Here is a 13,106-nt window from a genome sequence, read left to right as displayed (position 1 = left end):
CTACGGGACAAGCAGTGCTCTCATCTTTTGTGGCTTTCACCTGCTCCGTTTCCGACCTGGGTTGGTTCACCCCTCCTTAGACGACCTGGTGACCCTGGGCTCCCCCGGGGTCACCATATCGATGCCGATTTTAACGCGGACCCCTGATCGGCACAGCCCACCGCCACACAGATCTCCTCAGCTCAAGCCGTCCTCGAGCCTCAGCCTCCCAGGAGCTTGGATCACAGGCGCGCGGCACCACGTCCGGCAGCAACTCCGCTTGTTTTTGACCCGATGTGCGGCTTCTGACCCAGGGAAGGATTTATTTATTTATTTATCTATGATTTATTATATATATTTATGTATATAAAAGCAAGTCAATGATAGATAGATAGAGAGAGAGAGAGAGCTGGCAAATGAGCTACGGGACAAGCAGTGCTCTCATCTTTTGTGGCTTTCACCTGCTCCGTTTCCGACCTGGGTTGGTTCACCCCTCCTTAGACGACCTGGTGACCCTGGGCTCCCCCGGGGTCACCATATCGATGCCGATTTTAACGCGGACCCCTGATCGGCACAGCCCACCGCCACACAGATCTCCTCAGCTCAAGCCGTCCTCGAGCCTCAGCCTCCCAGGAGCTTGGATCACAGGCGCGCGGCACCACGTCCGGCAGCAACTCCGCTTGTTTTTGACCCGATGTGCGGCTTCTGACCCAGGGAAGGATTTATTTATTTATTTATCTATGATTTATTATATATATTTATGTATATAAAAGCAAGTCAAAGATAGATAGATAGAGAGAGAGAGAGAGAGAGAGAGCTGGCAAAAGAGCTACGGGACAAGCAGTGCTATCATCTCTTGTGGGGTTTGGGAAAACAAGCCGGCCCGTGGGGCGGTGATCTCCGGCATCGTAGTCGGCAGGATTTGAACCTGCGCGGGGAGACCCCAGTGGATTTCAAGTCCGCCGCCTTAACCACTCGGCCACGACTACCGCTGGACGGGCGGGTAGGGGCGCAGTTGGTGTGGGAGACCGTTTGGGATCACGTGGCGTTGAGGGCGGGGAGGGAAGCGCAAGACACGCCAGCGTCCCAAAAAGCGCAAAAGCAGCTCCGGCTATGTCAGAAGTGGGGTTCGAACCCACGCCTCCGGGGGAGACTGCGACCTGAACGCAGCGCCTTAGACCGCTCGGCCATCCTGACCTGCTGACCCGGGGGCTGCTGGCCGCTGGCCGCTGGCCCTCGCAAAGCTCACAGCGTGCTCGAGACTGGACACCCAACGGTTGAATGACGCGGGGCGGTGCAGCCAGCGGATGCCTCGCCTTGGCCGTAGAACGCTACGAAAGTGCGATGACGGGACACAGCGGAGGCGGTCGGCCACGGCGAGCCTGGAAAGGCCCTGCCGTGCCGTCCTCGTTAGTATAGTGGTGAGTATCCCCGCCTGTCACGCGGGAGACCGGGGTTCGATTCCCCGACGGGGAGGCTGCTCTGCTCCTTTTGCTACCTCGGCCTGTTGTCCGTAAAGAAAGCAGTTGCACCTGCCTTTGTCCTCACGACCAAAAGGTCGAGTTCCGCTGTGTCACTCAGGCTGCACGGCGGCGGCTACTCACAGGAGCTGTCCCAGAACCGATTGGCACGGGGGCTTTCACCTGCTCCGTTTCCGACCTGGGTTGGTTCACCCCTCCTTAGACGACCTGGTGACCCTGGGCTCCCCCGGGGTCACCATATCGATGCCGATTTTAACACGGACCCCTGATCGGCACAGCCCACCGCCACACAGATCTCCTCAGCTCAAGCCGTCCTCGAGCCTCAGCCTCCCAGGAGCTTGGATCACAGGCGCGCGCCACCACGTCCGGCAGCAACTCCGCTTGTTTTTGACCCGATGTGCGGCCTCTGACCCAGGGAAGGATTTATTTATTTATTTATCTATGATTTATTATATATATTTATGTATATAAAAGCAAGTCAAAGATAGATAGATAGAGAGAGAGAGAGAGCTGGCAAATGAGCTACGGGACAAGCAGTGCTCTCATCTTTTGTGGCTTTCACCTGCTCCGTTTCCGACCTGGGTTGGTTCACCCCTCCTTAGACGACCTGGTGACCCTGGGCTCCACCGGGGTCACCATATCGATGCCGATTTTAACGCGGACCCCTGATCGGCACAGCCCACCGCCACACAGATCTCCTCAGCTCAAGCCGTCCTCGAGCCTCAGCCTCCCAGGAGCTTGGATCACAGGCGCGCGGCACCACGTCCGGCAGCAACTCCGCTTGTTTTTGACCCGATGTGCGGCTTCTGACCCAGGGAAGGATTTATTTATTTATTTATCTATGATTTATTATATATATTTATGTATATAAAAGCAAGTCAAAGATAGATAGATAGATAGAGAGAGAGAGAGAGAGAGAGAGAGAGAGAGAGAGAGAGAGAGAGAGAGAGAGCTGGCAAAAGAGCTACGGGACAAGCAGTGCTATCATCTCTTGTGGGGTTTGGGAAATCAAGCCGGCCCGTGGGGCGGTGCTCTCCGGCATCGTAGTCGGCAGGATTTGAACCTGCGCGGGGAGACCCCAGTGGATTTCAAGTCCGCCGCCTTAACCACTCGGCCACGACTACCGCTGGACGGGCGGGTAGGGGCGCAGTTGGTGTGGGAGACCGTTTGGGATCACGTGGCGTTGAGGGCGTTGAGGGCGGGGAGGGAAGCGCAAGACACGCCAGCGTCCCAAAAAGCGCAAAAGCAGCTCCGGCTATGTCAGAAGTGGGGTTCGAACCCACGCCTCCGGGGGAGACTGCGACCTGAACGCAGCGCCTTAGACCGCTCGGCCATCCTGACCTGCTGACCCGGGGGCTGCTGGCCGCTGGCCGCTGGCCCTCGCAAAGCTCACAGCGTGCTCGAGACTGGACACCCAACGGTTGAATGACGCGGGGCGGTGCAGCCAGCGGATGCCTCGCCTTGGCCGTAGAACGCTACGAAAGTGCGATGACGGGACACAGCGGAGGCGGTCGGCCACGGCGAGCCTGGAAAGGCCCTGCCGTGCCGTCCTCGTTAGTATAGTGGTGAGTATCCCCGCCTGTCACGCTTGAGACCGGGGTTCGATTCCCCGACGGGGAGGCTGCTCTGCTCCTTTTGCTACCTCGGCCTGTTGTCCGTAAAGAAAGCAGTTGCACCTGCCTTTGTCCTCACGACCAAAAGGTCGAGTTCCGCTGTGTCACTCAGGCTGCACGGCGGCGGCTACTCACAGGAGCTGTCCCAGAACCGATTGGCACGGGGGCTTTCACCTGCTCCGTTTCCGACCTGGGTTGGTTCACCCCTCCTTAGACGACCTGGTGACCCTGGGCTCCCCCGGGGTCACCATATCGATGCCGATTTTAACACGGACCCCTGATCGGCACAGCCCACCGCCACACAGATCTCCTCAGCTCAAGCCGTTCTCGAGCCTCAGCCTCCCAGGAGCTTGGATCACAGGCGCGCGCCACCACGTCCGGCAGCAACTCCGCTTGTTTTTGACCCGATGTGCGGCCTCTGACCCAGGGAAGGATTTATTTATTTATTTATCTATGATTTATTATATATATTTATGTATATAAAAGCAAGTCAAAGATAGATAGATAGAGAGAGAGAGAGAGCTGGCAAATGAGCTACGGGACAAGCAGTGCTCTCATCTTTTGTGGCTTTCACCTGCTCCGTTTCCGACCTGGGTTGGTTCACCCCTCCTTAGACGACCTGGTGACCCTGGGCTCCCCCGGGGTCACCATATCGATGCCGATTTTAACGCGGACCCCTGATCGGCACAGCCCACCGCCACACAGATCTCCTCAGCTCAAGCCGTCCTCGAGCCTCAGCCTCCCAGGAGCTTGGATCACAGGCGCGCGGCACCACGTCCGGCAGCAACTCCGCTTGTTTTTGACCCGATGTGCGGCTTCTGACCCAGGGAAGGATTTATTTATTTATTTATCTATGATTTATTATATATATTTATGTATATAAAAGCAAGTCAAAGATAGATAGATAGATAGAGAGAGAGAGAGAGAGAGAGAGAGAGAGAGAGAGAGAGAGAGAGAGAGCTGGCAAAAGAGCTACGGGACAAGCAGTGCTATCATCTCTTGTGGGGTTTGGGAAATCAAGCCGGCCCGTGGGGCGGTGCTCTCCGGCATCGTAGTCGGCAGGATTTGAACCTGCGCGGGGAGACCCCAGTGGATTTTAAGTCCGCCGCCTTAACCACTCGGCCACGACTACCGCTGGACGGGCGGGTAGGGGCGTAGTCGGTGTGGGAGACCGTTTGGGATCACGTGGCGTTGAGGGCGGGGAGGGAAGCGCAAGACACGCCAGCGTCCCAAAAAGCGCAAAAGCAGCTCTGGCTATGTCAGAAGTGGGGTTCGAACCCACGCCTCCGGGGGAGACTGCGACCTGAACGCAGCGCCTTAGACCGCTCGGCCATCCTGACCTGCTAACTCCGGGGGCTGCTGGCCGCTGGCCGCTGGCCCTCGCAAAGCTCACAGCGTGCTCGAGACTGGACACCCAACGGTTGAATGACGCGGGGCGGTGCAGCCAGCGGATGCCTCGCCTTGGCCGTAGAACGCTACGAAAGTGCGATGACGGGACACAGCGGAGGCGGTCGGCCACGGCGAGCCTGGAAAGGCCCTGCCGTGCCGTCCTCGTTAGTATAGTGGTGAGTATCCCCGCCTGTCACGCGGGAGACCGGGGTTCAATTCCCCGACGGGGAGGCTGCTCTGCTCCTTTTGCTACCTCGGCCTGTTGTCCGTAAAGAAAGCAGTTGCACCTGCCTTTGTCCTCACGACCAAAAGGTCGAGTTCCGCTGTGTCACTCAGGCTGCACGGCAGCGGCTACTCACAGGAGCTGTCCCAGAACCGATTGGCACGGGGGCTTTCACCTGCTCCGTTTCCGACCTGGGTTGGTTCACCCCTCCTTAGACGACCTGGTGACCCTGGGCTCCCCCGGGGTCACCATATCGATGCCGATTTTAACACGGACCCCTGATCGGCACAGCCCACCGCCACACAGATCTCCTCAGCTCAAGCCGTCCTCGAGCCTCAGCCTCCCAGGAGCTTGGATCACAGGCGCGCGGCACCACGTCCGGCAGCAACTCCGCTTGTTTTTGACCCGATGTGCGGCTTCTGACCCAGGGAAGGATTTATTTATTTATTTATCTATGATTTATTATATATATTTATGTATATAAAAGCAAGTCAATGATAGATAGATAGAGAGAGAGAGAGAGCTGGCAAATGAGCTACGGGACAAGCAGTGCTCTCATCTTTTGTGGCTTTCACCTGCTCCGTTTCCGACCTGGGTTGGTTCACCCCTCCTTAGACGACCTGGTGACCCTGGGCTCCCCCGGGGTCACCATATCGATGCCGATTTTAACGCGGACCCCTGATCGGCACAGCCCACCGCCACACAGATCTCCTCAGCTCAAGCCGTCCTCGAGCCTCAGCCTCCCAGGAGCTTGGATCACAGGCGCGCGGCACCACGTCCGGCAGCAACTCCGCTTGTTTTTGACCCGATGTGCGCTTCTGACCCAGGGAAGGATTTATTTATTTATTTATCTATGATTTATTATATATATTTATGTATATAAAAGCAAGTCAAAGATAGATAGAGAGAGAGAGAGAGAGAGAGAGAGCTGGCAAATGAGCTACGGGACAAGCAGTGCTATCATCTCTTGTGGGGTTTGGGAAATCAAGCCGGCCCGTGGGGCGGTGCTCTCCGGCATCGTAGTCGGCAGGATTTGAACCTGCGCGGGGAGACCCCAGTGGATTTCAAGTCCGCCGCCTTAACCACTCGGCCACGACTACCGCTGGACGGGCGGGTAGGGGCGTAGTCGGTGTGGGAGACCGTTTGGGATCACGTGGCGTTGAGGGCGGGGAGGGAAGCGCAAGACACGCCAGCGTCCCAAAAAGCGCAAAAGCAGCTCTGGCTATGTCAGAAGTGGGGTTCGAACCCACGCCTCCGGGGGAGACTGCGACCTGAACGCAGCGCCTTAGACCGCTCGGCCATCCTGACCTGCTAACTCCGGGGGCTGCTGGCCGCTGGCCGCTGGCCCTCGCAAAGCTCACAGCGTGCTCGAGACTGGACACCCAACGGTTGAATGACGCGGGGCGGTGCAGCCAGCGGATGCCTCGCCTTGGCCGTAGAACGCTACGAAAGTGCGATGACGGGACACAGCGGAGGCGGTCGGCCACGGCGAGCCTGGAAAGGCCCTGCCGTGCCGTCCTCGTTAGTATAGTGGTGAGTATCCCCGCCTGTCACGCGGGAGACCGGGGTTCAATTCCCCGACGGGGAGGCTGCTCTGCTCCTTTTGCTACCTCGGCCTGTTGTCCGTAAAGAAAGCAGTTGCACCTGCCTTTGTCCTCACGACCAAAAGGTCGAGTTCCGCTGTGTCACTCAGGCTGCACGGCAGCGGCTACTCACAGGAGCTGTCCCAGAACCGATTGGCACGGGGGCTTTCACCTGCTCCGTTTCCGACCTGGGTTGGTTCACCCCTCCTTAGACGACCTGGTGACCCTGGGCTCCCCCGGGGTCACCATATCGATGCCGATTTTAACACGGACCCCTGATCGGCACAGCCCACCGCCACACAGATCTCCTCAGCTCAAGCCGTCCTCGAGCCTCAGCCTCCCAGGAGCTTGGATCACAGGCGCGCGGCACCACGTCCGGCAGCAACTCCGCTTGTTTTTGACCCGATGTGCGGCTTCTGACCCAGGGAAGGATTTATTTATTTATTTATCTATGATTTATTATATATATTTATGTATATAAAAGCAAGTCAATGATAGATAGATAGAGAGAGAGAGAGAGAGCTGGCAAATGAGCTACGGGACAAGCAGTGCTCTCATCTTTTGTGGCTTTCACCTGCTCCGTTTCCGACCTGGGTTGGTTCACCCCTCCTTAGACGACCTGGTGACCCTGGGCTCCCCCGGGGTCACCATATCGATGCCGATTTTAACGCGGACCCCTGATCGGCACAGCCCACCGCCACACAGATCTCCTCAGCTCAAGCCGTCCTCGAGCCTCAGCCTCCCAGGAGCTTGGATCACAGGCGCGCGGCACCACGTCCGGCAGCAACTCCGCTTGTTTTTGACCCGATGTGCGCTTCTGACCCAGGGAAGGATTTATTTATTTATTTATCTATGATTTATTATATATATTTATGTATATAAAAGCAAGTCAAAGATAGATAGAGAGAGAGAGAGAGAGAGAGAGAGAGAGAGAGAGAGAGAGAGAGAGAGAGAGAGAGAGAGAGAGAGAGAGCTGGCAAAAGAGCTACGGGACAAGCAGTGCTATCATCTCTTGTGGGGTTTGGGAAATCAAGCCGGCCCGTGGGGCGGTGCTCTCCGGCATCGTAGTCGGCAGGATTTGAACCTGCGCGGGGAGACCCCAGTGGATTTCAAGTCCGCCGCCTTAACCACTCGGCCACGACTACCGCTGGACGGGCGGGTAGGGGCGTAGTCGGTGTGGGAGACCGTTTGGGATCACGTGGCGTTGAGGGCGGGGAGGGAAGCGCAAGACACGCCAGCGTCCCAAAAAGCGCAAAAGCAGCTCTGGCTATGTCAGAAGTGGGGTTCGAACCCACGCCTCCGGGGGAGACTGCGACCTGAACGCAGCGCCTTAGACCGCTCGGCCATCCTGACCTGCTAACTCCGGGGGCTGCTGGCCGCTGGCCGCTGGCCCTCGCAAAGCTCACAGCGTGCTCGAGACTGGACACCCAACGGTTGAATGACGCGGGGCGGTGCAGCCAGCGGATGCCTCGCCTTGGCCGTAGAACGCTACGAAAGTGCGATGACGGGACACAGCGGAGGCGGTCGGCCACGGCGAGCCTGGAAAGGCCCTGCCGTGCCGTCCTCGTTAGTATAGTGGTGAGTATCCCCGCCTGTCACGCGGGAGACCGGGGTTCAATTCCCCGACGGGGAGGCTGCTCTGCTCCTTTTGCTACCTCGGCCTGTTGTCCGTAAAGAAAGCAGTTGCACCTGCCTTTGTCCTCACGACCAAAAGGTCGAGTTGCGCTGTGTCACTCAGGCTGCACGGCGGCGGCTACTCACAGGAGCTGTCCCAGAACCGATTGGCACGGGGGCTTTCACCTGCTCCGTTTCCGACCTGGGTTGGTTCACCCCTCCTTAGACGACCTGGTGACCCTGGGCTCCCCCGGGGTCACCATATCGATGCCGATTTTAACGCGGACCCCTGATCGGCACAGCCCACCGCCACACAGATCTCCTCAGCTCAAGCCGTCCTCGAGCCTCAGCCTCCCAGGAGCTTGGATCACAGGCGCGCGGCACCACGTCCGGCAGCAACTCCGCTTGTTTTTGACCCGATGTGCGGCTTCTGACCCAGGGAAGGATTTATTTATTTATTTATCTATGATTTATTATATATATTTATGTATATAAAAGCAAGTCAAAGATAGATAGATAGATAGAGAGAGAGAGAGCTGGCAAATGAGCTACGGGACAAGCAGTGCTCTCATCTTTTGTGGCTTTCACCTGCTCCGTTTCCGACCTGGGTTGGTTCACCCCTCCTTAGACGACCTGGTGACCCTGGGCTCCCCCGGGGTCACCATATCGATGCCGATTTTAACGCGGACCCCTGATCGGCACAGCCCACCGCCACACAGATCTCCTCAGCTCAAGCCGTCCTCGAGCCTCAGCCTCCCAGGAGCTTGGATCACAGGCGCGCGCCACCACGTCCGGCAGCAACTCCGCTTGTTTTTGACCCGATGTGCGGCTTCTGACCCAGGGAAGGATTTATTTATTTATTTATCTATGATTTATTATATATATTTATGTATATAAAAGCAAGTCAATGATAGATAGATAGAGAGAGAGAGAGAGCTGGCAAATGAGCTACGGGACAAGCAGTGCTCTCATCTTTTGTGGCTTTCACCTGCTCCGTTTCCGACCTGGGTTGGTTCACCCCTCCTTAGACGACCTGGTGACCCTGGACTCCCCCGGGGTCACCATATCGATGCCGATTTTAACGCGGACCCCTGATCGGCACAGCCCACCGCCACACAGATCTCCTCAGCTCAAGCCGTCCTCGAGCCTCAGCCTCCCAGGAGCTTGGATCACAGGCGCGCGGCACCACGTCCGGCAGCAACTCCGCTTGTTTTTGACCCGATGTGCGGCTTCTGACCCAGGGAAGGATTTATTTATTTATTTATCTATGATTTATTATATATATTTATGTATATAAAAGCAAGTCAAAGATAGATAGATAGAGAGAGAGAGAGAGAGAGAGAGAGAGAGAGAGAGAGAGAGAGAGAGCTGGCAAAAGAGCTGGCAAAAGAGCTACGGGACAAGCAGTGCTATCATCTCTTGTGGGGTTTGGGAAATCAAGCCGGCCCGTGGGGCGGTGCTCTCCGGCATCGTAGTCGGCAGGATTTGAACCTGCGCGGGGAGACCCCAGTGGATTTCAAGTCCGCCGCCTTAACCACTCGGCCACGACTACCGCTGGACGGGCGGGTAGGGGCGCAGTTGGTGTGGGAGACCGTTTGGGATCACGTGGCGTTGAGGGTGGGGAGGGAAGCGCAAGACACGCCAGCGTCCCAAAAAGCGCAAAGGCAGCTCCGGCTATGTCAGAAGTGGGGTTCGAACCCACGCCTCCGGGGGAGACTGCGACCTGAACGCAGCGCCTTAGACCGCTCGGCCATCCTGACCTGCTGACCCGGGGGCTGCTGGCCGCTGGCCGCTGGCCCTCGCAAAGCTCACAGCGTGCTCGAGACTGGACACCCAACGGTTGAATGACGCGGGGCGGTGCAGCCAGCGGATGCCTCGCCTTGGCCGTAGAACGCTACGAAAGTGCGATGACGGGACACAGCGGAGGCGGTCGGCCACGGCGAGCCTGGAAAGGCCCTGCCGTGCCGTCCTCGTTAGTATAGTGGTGAGTATCCCCGCCTGTCACGCGGGAGACCGGGGTTCGATTCCCCGACGGGGAGGCTGCTCTGCTCCTTTTGCTACCTCGGCCTGTTGTCCGTAAAGAAAGCAGTTGCACCTGCCTTTGTCCTCACGACCAAAAGGTCGAGTTCCGCTGTGTCACTCAGGCTGCACGGCGGCGGCTACTCACAGGAGCTGTCCCAGAACCGATTGGCACGGGGGCTTTAACCTGCTCCGTTTCCGACCTGGGTTGGTTCACCCCTCCTTAGACGACCTGGTGACCCTGGGCTCCCCCGGGGTCACCATATCGATGCCGATTATAACGCGGACCCCTGATCGGCACAGCCCACCGCCACACAGATCTCCTCAGCTCAAGCCGTCCTCGAGCCTCAGCCTCCCAGGAGCTTGGATCACAGGCGCGCGCCACCACGTCCGGCAGCAACTCCGCTTGTTTTTGACCCGATGTGCGGCTTCTGACCCAGGGAAGGATTTATTTATTTATTTATCTATGATTTATTATATATATTTATGTATATAAAAGCAAGTCAATGATAGATAGATAGAGAGAGAGAGAGAGCTGGCAAATGAGCTACGGGACAAGCAGTGCTCTCATCTTTTGTGGCTTTCACCTGCTCCGTTTCCGACCTGGGTTGGTTCACCCCTCCTTAGACGACCTGGTGACACTGGGCTCCCCCGGGGTCACCATATCGATGCCGATTTTAACGCGGACCCCTGATCGGCACAGCCCACCGCCACACAGATCTCCTCAGCTCAAGCCGTCCTCGAGCCTCAGCCTCCCAGGAGCTTGGATCACAGGCGCGCGGCACCACGTCCGGCAGCAACTCCGCTTGTTTTTGACCCGATGTGCGGCTTCTGACCCAGGGAAGGATTTATTTATTTATTTATCTGTGATTTATTATATATATTTATGTATATAAAAGCAAGTCAAAGATAGATAGATAGATAGAGAGAGAGAGAGAGAGAGAGAGAGAGAGAGAGAGAGAGAGAGAGAGAGAGCTGGCAAAAGAGCTGGCAAAAGAGCTACGGGTCAAGCAGTGCTATCATCTCTTGTGGGGTTTGGGAAATCAAGCCGGCCCGTGGGGCGGTGCTCTCCGGCATCGTAGTCGGCAGGATTTGAACCTGCGCGGGGAGACCCCAGTGGATTTCAAGTCCGCCGACTTAACCACTCGGCCACGACTACCGCTGGACGGGCGGGTAGGGGCGCAGTTGGTGTGGGAGACCGTTTGGGATCACGTGGCGTTGAGGGTGGGGAGGGAAGCGCAAGACACGCCAGCGTCCCAAAAAGCGCAAAAGCAGCTCTGGTTATGTCAGAAGTGGGGTTCGAACCCACGTCTCCGGGGGAGACTGCGACCTGAACGCAGCGCCTTAGACCGCTCGGCCATCCTGACCTGCTGACCCGGGGGCTGCTGGCCGCTGGCCGCTGGCCCTCGCAAAGCTTACAGCGTGCTCGAGACTGGACACCCAACGGTTGAATGACGCGGGGCGGTGCAGCCAGCGGATGCCTCGCCTTGGCCGTAGAACGCTACGAAAGTGCGATGACGGGACACAGCGGAGGCGGTCGGCCACGGCGAGCCTGGAAAGGCCCTGCCGTGCCGTCCTCGTTAGTATAGTGGTGAGTATCCCCGCCTGTCACGCGGGAGACCGGGGTTCGATTCCCCGACGGGGAGGCTGCTCTGCTCCTTTTGCTACCTCGGCCTGTTGTCCGTAAAGAAAGCAGTTGCACCTGCCTTTGTCCTCACGACCAAAAGGTCGAGTTCCGCTGTGTCACTCAGGCTGCACGGCGGCGGCTACTCACAGGAGCTGTCCCAGAACCGATTGGCACGGGGGCTTTAACCTGCTCCGTTTCCGACCTGGGTTGGTTCACCCCTCCTTAGACGACCTGGTGACCCTGGGCTCCCCCGGGGTCACCATATCGATGCCGATTATAACGCGGACCCCTGATCGGCACAGCCCACCGCCACACAGATCTCCTCAGCTCAAGCCGTCCTCGAGCCTCAGCCTCCCAGGAGCTTGGATCACAGGCGCGCGCCACCACGTCCGGCAGCAACTCCGCTTGTTTTTGACCCGATGTGCGGCTTCTGACCCAGGGAAGGATTTATTTATTTATTTATCTATGATTTATTATATATATTTATGTATATAAAAGCAAGTCAATGATAGATAGATAGAGAGAGAGAGAGAGCTGGCAAATGAGCTACGGGACAAGCAGTGCTCTCATCTTTTGTGGCTTTCACCTGCTCCGTTTCCGACCTGGGTTGGTTCACCCCTCCTTAGACGACCTGGTGACACTGGGCTCCCCCGGGGTCACCATATCGATGCCGATTTTAACGCGGACCCCTGATCGGCACAGCCCACCGCCACACAGATCTCCTCAGCTCAAGCCGTCCTCGAGCCTCAGCCTCCCAGGAGCTTGGATCACAGGCGCGCGGCACCACGTCCGGCAGCAACTCCGCTTGTTTTTGACCCGATGTGCGGCTTCTGACCCAGGGAAGGATTTATTTATTTATTTATCTATGATTTATTATATATATTTATGTATATAAAAGCAAGTCAAAGATAGAGAGAGAGAGAGAGAGAGAGAGAGAGAGAGAGAGAGAGAGAGAGAGAGAGAGAGAGAGAGAGAGAGAGAGAGAGAGAGAGAGAGAGAGCTGGCAAAAGAGCTGGCAAAAGAGCTACGGGTCAAGCAGTGCTATCATCTCTTGTGGGGTTTGGGAAATCAAGCCGGCCCGTGGGGCGGTGCTCTCCGGCATCGTAGTCGGCAGGATTTGAACCTGCGCGGGGAGACCCCAGTGGATTTCAAGTCCGCCGACTTAACCACTCGGCCACGACTACCGCTGGACAGGCGGGTAGGGGCGCAGTTGGTGTGGGAGACCGTTTGGGATCACGTGGCGTTGAGGGTGGGGAGGGAAGCGCAAGACACGCCAGCGTCCCAAAAAGCGCAAAAGCAGCTCTGGTTATGTCAGAAGTGGGGTTCGAACCCACGTCTCCGGGGGAGACTGCGACCTGAACGCAGCGCCTTAGACCGCTCGGCCATCCTGACCTGCTGACCCGGGGGCTGCTGGCCGCTGGCCGCTGGCCCTCGCAAAGCTTACAGCGTGCTCGAGACTGGACACCCAACGGTTGAATGACGCGGGGCGGTGCAGCCAGCGGATGCCTCGCCTTGGCCGTAGAACGCTACGAAAGTGCGATGACGGGACACAGCGGAGGCGGTCGGCCACGGCGAGCC

General features: G+C 57.4%; 22 non-coding genes across 22 annotated transcripts; 6 read left to right on the top strand and 16 right to left on the bottom strand.

The window, feature by feature from the left end:
• Window positions 1-886: 886 nt before the first annotated feature.
• trnas-uga (transfer RNA serine (anticodon UGA)) lies at window positions 887-968 on the bottom strand. The gene has a single exon. It is a non-coding gene; the product is annotated as a tRNA-Ser (tRNA).
• Window positions 969-1,093: 125 nt separating this feature from the next.
• Window positions 1,094-1,176, bottom strand: trnal-cag (transfer RNA leucine (anticodon CAG)). Its single transcript has one exon. It is a non-coding gene; the product is annotated as a tRNA-Leu (tRNA).
• Window positions 1,177-1,383: 207 nt separating this feature from the next.
• trnad-guc (transfer RNA aspartic acid (anticodon GUC)) lies at window positions 1,384-1,455 on the top strand. Its single transcript has one exon. It is a non-coding gene; the product is annotated as a tRNA-Asp (tRNA).
• Window positions 1,456-2,502: 1,047 nt separating this feature from the next.
• On the bottom strand, window positions 2,503-2,584 carry trnas-uga (transfer RNA serine (anticodon UGA)). The gene has a single exon. It is a non-coding gene; the product is annotated as a tRNA-Ser (tRNA).
• Window positions 2,585-2,718: 134 nt separating this feature from the next.
• On the bottom strand, window positions 2,719-2,801 carry trnal-cag (transfer RNA leucine (anticodon CAG)). Its single transcript has one exon. It is a non-coding gene; the product is annotated as a tRNA-Leu (tRNA).
• A 1,322-nt stretch (window positions 2,802-4,123) lies between these two features.
• On the bottom strand, window positions 4,124-4,205 carry trnal-uaa (transfer RNA leucine (anticodon UAA)). Its single transcript has one exon. It is a non-coding gene; the product is annotated as a tRNA-Leu (tRNA).
• A 125-nt stretch (window positions 4,206-4,330) lies between these two features.
• On the bottom strand, window positions 4,331-4,413 carry trnal-cag (transfer RNA leucine (anticodon CAG)). Its single transcript has one exon. It is a non-coding gene; the product is annotated as a tRNA-Leu (tRNA).
• A 208-nt stretch (window positions 4,414-4,621) lies between these two features.
• On the top strand, window positions 4,622-4,693 carry trnad-guc (transfer RNA aspartic acid (anticodon GUC)). The gene has a single exon. It is a non-coding gene; the product is annotated as a tRNA-Asp (tRNA).
• Window positions 4,694-5,703: 1,010 nt separating this feature from the next.
• Window positions 5,704-5,785, bottom strand: trnas-uga (transfer RNA serine (anticodon UGA)). The gene has a single exon. It is a non-coding gene; the product is annotated as a tRNA-Ser (tRNA).
• A 125-nt stretch (window positions 5,786-5,910) lies between these two features.
• Window positions 5,911-5,993, bottom strand: trnal-cag (transfer RNA leucine (anticodon CAG)). The gene has a single exon. It is a non-coding gene; the product is annotated as a tRNA-Leu (tRNA).
• Window positions 5,994-6,201: 208 nt separating this feature from the next.
• trnad-guc (transfer RNA aspartic acid (anticodon GUC)) lies at window positions 6,202-6,273 on the top strand. Its single transcript has one exon. It is a non-coding gene; the product is annotated as a tRNA-Asp (tRNA).
• A 1,058-nt stretch (window positions 6,274-7,331) lies between these two features.
• On the bottom strand, window positions 7,332-7,413 carry trnas-uga (transfer RNA serine (anticodon UGA)). The gene has a single exon. It is a non-coding gene; the product is annotated as a tRNA-Ser (tRNA).
• Window positions 7,414-7,538: 125 nt separating this feature from the next.
• Window positions 7,539-7,621, bottom strand: trnal-cag (transfer RNA leucine (anticodon CAG)). Its single transcript has one exon. It is a non-coding gene; the product is annotated as a tRNA-Leu (tRNA).
• A 208-nt stretch (window positions 7,622-7,829) lies between these two features.
• On the top strand, window positions 7,830-7,901 carry trnad-guc (transfer RNA aspartic acid (anticodon GUC)). Its single transcript has one exon. It is a non-coding gene; the product is annotated as a tRNA-Asp (tRNA).
• A 1,451-nt stretch (window positions 7,902-9,352) lies between these two features.
• On the bottom strand, window positions 9,353-9,434 carry trnas-uga (transfer RNA serine (anticodon UGA)). The gene has a single exon. It is a non-coding gene; the product is annotated as a tRNA-Ser (tRNA).
• Window positions 9,435-9,559: 125 nt separating this feature from the next.
• trnal-cag (transfer RNA leucine (anticodon CAG)) lies at window positions 9,560-9,642 on the bottom strand. Its single transcript has one exon. It is a non-coding gene; the product is annotated as a tRNA-Leu (tRNA).
• A 207-nt stretch (window positions 9,643-9,849) lies between these two features.
• trnad-guc (transfer RNA aspartic acid (anticodon GUC)) lies at window positions 9,850-9,921 on the top strand. Its single transcript has one exon. It is a non-coding gene; the product is annotated as a tRNA-Asp (tRNA).
• A 1,057-nt stretch (window positions 9,922-10,978) lies between these two features.
• On the bottom strand, window positions 10,979-11,060 carry trnas-uga (transfer RNA serine (anticodon UGA)). Its single transcript has one exon. It is a non-coding gene; the product is annotated as a tRNA-Ser (tRNA).
• A 125-nt stretch (window positions 11,061-11,185) lies between these two features.
• trnal-cag (transfer RNA leucine (anticodon CAG)) lies at window positions 11,186-11,268 on the bottom strand. The gene has a single exon. It is a non-coding gene; the product is annotated as a tRNA-Leu (tRNA).
• Window positions 11,269-11,475: 207 nt separating this feature from the next.
• trnad-guc (transfer RNA aspartic acid (anticodon GUC)) lies at window positions 11,476-11,547 on the top strand. The gene has a single exon. It is a non-coding gene; the product is annotated as a tRNA-Asp (tRNA).
• Window positions 11,548-12,630: 1,083 nt separating this feature from the next.
• On the bottom strand, window positions 12,631-12,712 carry trnas-uga (transfer RNA serine (anticodon UGA)). Its single transcript has one exon. It is a non-coding gene; the product is annotated as a tRNA-Ser (tRNA).
• Window positions 12,713-12,837: 125 nt separating this feature from the next.
• trnal-cag (transfer RNA leucine (anticodon CAG)) lies at window positions 12,838-12,920 on the bottom strand. The gene has a single exon. It is a non-coding gene; the product is annotated as a tRNA-Leu (tRNA).
• Between the last annotated feature and the right edge of the window lie 186 nt (window positions 12,921-13,106).

The sequence above is a fragment of the Amia ocellicauda genome, chromosome 19 (genome assembly GCF_036373705.1).
Source record: "Amia ocellicauda isolate fAmiCal2 chromosome 19, fAmiCal2.hap1, whole genome shotgun sequence".
NCBI classification, from domain to species: Eukaryota; Metazoa; Chordata; class Actinopteri; order Amiiformes; family Amiidae; genus Amia; species Amia ocellicauda.
This window is presented reverse-complemented; position numbering and strand designations above follow the sequence as displayed.